Source organism: Macaca nemestrina, chromosome 12, assembly GCF_043159975.1.
Source record: "Macaca nemestrina isolate mMacNem1 chromosome 12, mMacNem.hap1, whole genome shotgun sequence".
NCBI lineage: Eukaryota > Metazoa > Chordata > Mammalia > Primates > Cercopithecidae > Macaca > Macaca nemestrina.
In genome coordinates, this window is record NC_092136.1 from 42654206 (window position 1) to 42658939 (window position 4734).

General features: G+C 35.4%; 1 pseudogene; it reads left to right on the forward strand.

The window, feature by feature from the left end:
• The first annotated feature begins 3649 nt into the window (after positions 1-3649).
• On the forward strand, positions 3650-4443 carry LOC105487028 (cell cycle checkpoint protein RAD1 pseudogene; annotated as a pseudogene).
• The last annotated feature ends 291 nt before the right edge of the window (positions 4444-4734 follow it).

Below are 4734 nucleotides of genomic sequence, written 5' to 3' on the forward strand. Positions count from 1 at the left end.
CTAGAGTTTTGCCATCCAGTGGCCAATCTCCTCTCCAACCATCCCCAATTGAACCCCTCTAGACGTTCGAATGCTCCTTCTCTTCCTTCCTTCTCTGCCACACCATTCTGCCGCTCTTTTGCTCTCCTGTTCCTTTGCTTATCTGCTCATGGAACCTGGGGCTTGGGGTTTATGTGAGTACAGGATAGGGGAGTGTGGCAGGCCAAAAAGCAACATTTGGGTGCAAAAACAGAAATACCTGTTCCCATTTATTGCCACAGGTTTCCAGGCTTGAAGGTGGGTCCTTTGCCAGGCCACCACCCTCTTCTACCCAGTATTTCCCCATCTCCTGTCCATTTCAGCACCTACTCTATGCCAGGTACTTTTCAAATACTCCATTATTTCATTATTCTTCAGAACAAAAGTCTATCAGGAAGGTGCAATTATTATCTCTTATTTTAACAAGGACTAAATTGAGGCATAGAGAGTTTAAGTAACTTGTCCAACCAATAGCATACAGCTAAAAAGTGGCAGTGTGGTGTCTATTTTTCTTGTCATGTAATGGAATCAAAACAATCATTGGTATTAGTAAAGAAAACAGTTATTACAGTTAAAAATTCTTCAAAGGTTTAATAATCTATTTCCAAACTCCTCACTGCCCAAATATGTTATACTAAATTACATAATAAGCAGTTGAAGAGACTGGTCTACATTTGATTATTTTCTTTGATTTTTCTTCATCTACCCATTTCTTTTTGGAACAAAGCAGTAAAATAAAAAATGCATTAATGCACCAATGTTTTTGTATTCCTAAGAGTCTCCTCTTAGAACCACAACCCATCTCTTTATAATCCAGACTAGCAAAAAAGCACATCTGTAGCTATCACCAGCAGATTCCTGTGGTCAGCTGTTTTGATCACCATGATGTGTAACTATCACCCAACTCCCCTAATCATTACAATGGTGTTACATATTGATTAAAATAAGCAAATATGTTTGGTAGTATCATTGAATTTCTACATTTTAAATAAAACATTTAAATTAGAAATGAAGACATGTATTACATTAAGAAATACACATAGCAATTTATCAATGGAAAGGAAGAAACTCAATATGAAAGTAAGAAAAAGTTCGGCATGGCAAATGCTGCCCAGAAGACACCAGAAAGGAGTTAAAATATTTGAGAAAAAAGTAGAAGATAAATTACAGCAATCAGATTAAACACTACTTTCACAATATTATTTCATTTCATCCCCAGAACAGTTTTATAATTAGTTGGTTTCATTCTCATTTTACAGATGAATATAATGAACACTAGAGGTTAGTTTACCTATGGTAGGAGTATAGGCAATATCTGAACTCAGCTTCAACGCAGATTGATTCCATGGTCAATGCAGAATGATTATGTTTAGCAGGCATGTATCAAAAACTCACCTTGGGAACACATTCTACAGCGGCCTGCAGTCCAGAATAACCAAAAAAATTAATTGAGGCCAGGGGCACTCAATTAAATAAATAATCACAGATAAATAAATGGAGAAATTTTGGTTTAAAGAAAATGGTAAAACCTTGATAGAGTTACAAACATGATATAGAGAAGAAAGAGAGGCATATAAAATTCTTGGTTGTATCTCAACAGGCGTCTTGGAGAGTGTGAAATTTGAGTGGGATTCAGAAATATTTGTATTGGATTTATATGGGGAAAAGAACATTCTAGGTAGAGGAAACAGCTTGAGAAAAAAGCTAGAGGCAAGAAAAAGAAATCACAATTGTAAAAAAAAAAAAAAAAAAAAAAAAAAAAAAAGCTTGGTAAGTCAATAAAACTGAAAAAAAAAAAAAGAAAAAAAGCAGTGGCATGAAAAATGTAATCAGAGATGATTTTTAAAAGATAGAGAAGGCACAAAATTTGAAGAGTTTTAAAAGGAAGGCTGAGGTTTTGAACTTAACTCTTTTGCCCAGAGCCCGCCCTAGGCTATTTTTTTTTTAACCCAGAAGAGATAATGTAACTATGGAAAAACAGGAGGAAGTTGTTTTGACTCATTTAAGGATGTCAACATCTTCTCAAATGTTTGATATGTTTTTGAACGCTGCTTTCCAAGACCTGAAATGTCATGAAAAAGGATTTGACAAGGATGTTCACAACAGTACAAAATCTAAGCTCCTCCAGTGCAAAATTCTTTAGAAAAATGTCATGTGCAGAGAAAGAATTTAAACTACTCTTCAGAGAATGACAAGATGTAATAAAATCCTGAAAATAAAACTTCTCCAGTTAAAAAAAAAAAAAAAAAGTAAGTAAAACACTCCATCTACAAAATATTAAATGTGAGTCCTAGCTACGTAAGGAATGTTGGCTGGTCAATAAACATTATAAATAATTTAGAGCACAGATATCTCACAAAATGAAGGATGCATTCCCCTCTCTCCAAAAACTGCACCTCAAAATTGCTTTCAATAATGACAGATGTGAGCATAAAATAAAAAAACAGGAAATTTAAAATAAAAGAAATTGACTAAGTACTTTGACCCAACTGTATACTTCTTCATTGAAAGAACTTGTCAGGTAGGGAAGAACTGAAATTGAAAAGGAAAGATACATAAAACGTTGAAATATAATTTGAGTTTTCCACTCTGTTGTTATTTATCCAACAAACACATATAGTACTTACTAGATATAAAGAACTTTTCTAGGCACTTAAAAACTGCAACTTTTAATTTTCATAACAATCTAATGAGGTGAGTATAATTATTATTTTCATTGTATGAATGAGAAAACTAAGGTACAGAAATGTTAAGTATCTTGCAGAAAGTCACAAGTATTGTCAGGGGCAGAGCCGGGTCCATGTGCATAACAACTAGACTATGTTCTTGTTCTCTTCTTTTTCTTTGAAGATTGTTTTCCAAGAGGCAATAAAAATGCCATCATTAGATTATGTTAAAAAAGGCTTATTGAGACTTTATTTTAATATCAGGCATTTTTATCTGCTTGGTTTGCAATAGTGAACTAAACACAAGTAATGACTCTGACTCTCTAGACCTCACTTTCTAGTTATAAGAAGCAGGAAATACATCATCAAACCATTAAATAAGCAAGATTATTTCAAAGAGGAATAAATACTATGAAAAAGATAAAAGACTATTTGGTAATAGGAGGATCAAAATATAGAAATGTATACAAAACTGATTTGGAGCATGAGAGACTCAATTGTCTTTCCATCTGACAAAATTAATTTGCATATCTCTAGACAAGAATTATTGCTATTAGTTATCTATTACATTTGTAGTTGTTAAATAGCTCAAAGACATTGAAAGGCACAAATCCTACAGCATCAAATAACCCAGAAAGATATCTGACACTATATGAATTTCTTAAATCATTGGTGTTATATGTTATGTGCTAATAACTTAGAAATGTGTATCCCAAGTCAAACATTTTCTCTGTATTTTGAATCATCTACTATTTACTTGACATCTCCGCTTGGCTGTCTAAAAAACATCTTGACACCGGCTCCACTTCCTCCGCGATTTCTCGGAGCCGTCTAGCTCCTCCTCAGGGACTTTCCTGGGAAGGTCTCTCGGGAGTCCAGACTCCCACCACAAAGGTGTTTCGCGATCCGCCGAGCAGTTGTTGGCCCCAGGAGCATTGCCCTCTGGGCCAAATGGGCAGTGGACGATGCCCCTTCTGACCCAGCAGATCCAAGATGAGGATGATCAGGACAGCCTTGTGGCCAGCCTTGACAACGTTAGGAATCTCTCCACTATCTTGAAAGCTATTGATTTCTGAGAGCATGCCACGTGTTTCGCAACTAAAAATGGTATCAAAGTAACAGTGGAAAATGCAAAGTGTGTGCAAGCAAATGCTTTTACTCAGGGACTTTAACTGCACTTCGGATGTGTTACCAAGGTTATGGTTACCCTTTGAGGCTGTTTCTGGAAGAAGGAGGAGTGGTAACAGTCTGCAAAATCAATACACAGGACCCTGAGGACACCTTGGATTTTGATTTCTGCAGCACCAATGTTATTAATAAAATTATTCTGCAGTCAGAGGGGCTCCGTGAAGCATTTTCTGAATTGGATATGATGAGCGAAGTCCTACAAATTACAATGTCTCTTGACAAGCCTTATTTCAGGTTATCTACTTTTGGAAATGCAGGAAGTTCCCACCTTGACTATCCCAAAGATTCTGATTTGATGGAAGCATTTCATTGTAATCAAATCCAAGTCAACAGATACAAGATTTCTTTACTGAAACCCTCTACAAAGGCATTAGTCCTATCTTGTAAGGTATCTATTCAGACAGATAACAGAGGTTTCCTTTCATCACAGTATATGATTAGAAATGAAGATGGACAAATATGTTTTGTGGAATATTACTGCTGCCCTGATGAAGAAGTTCCTGAGTCTGAGTCTTGAGTATGACAACTCACTGATATTTATGTATACATTTATGACAGATGAAGTTCTTATTCTGAGTACAGTACTCTTTATAATTTCATGTTGAATTTTCTATGAGGAAGAACAATGGGGAAAATTGGAGCAAGGTCGTGTACCTAATAGTTACTATGTTTTCTAAATACATTTTGTAGAGGGCATGTACATAAATGTTTTCATGTAGTCATAGATTATTCAGGACTGTCCTTTAGTTCTGTCTTTTGAACTCACAGTTATGTGAGCCAAGGTAACATTTCAAGAGTCTAAAGGCTTAAAATTTGATGCAGCTACCTGAAATGTTCTATTTATTTACTATTAGAAAAAGCA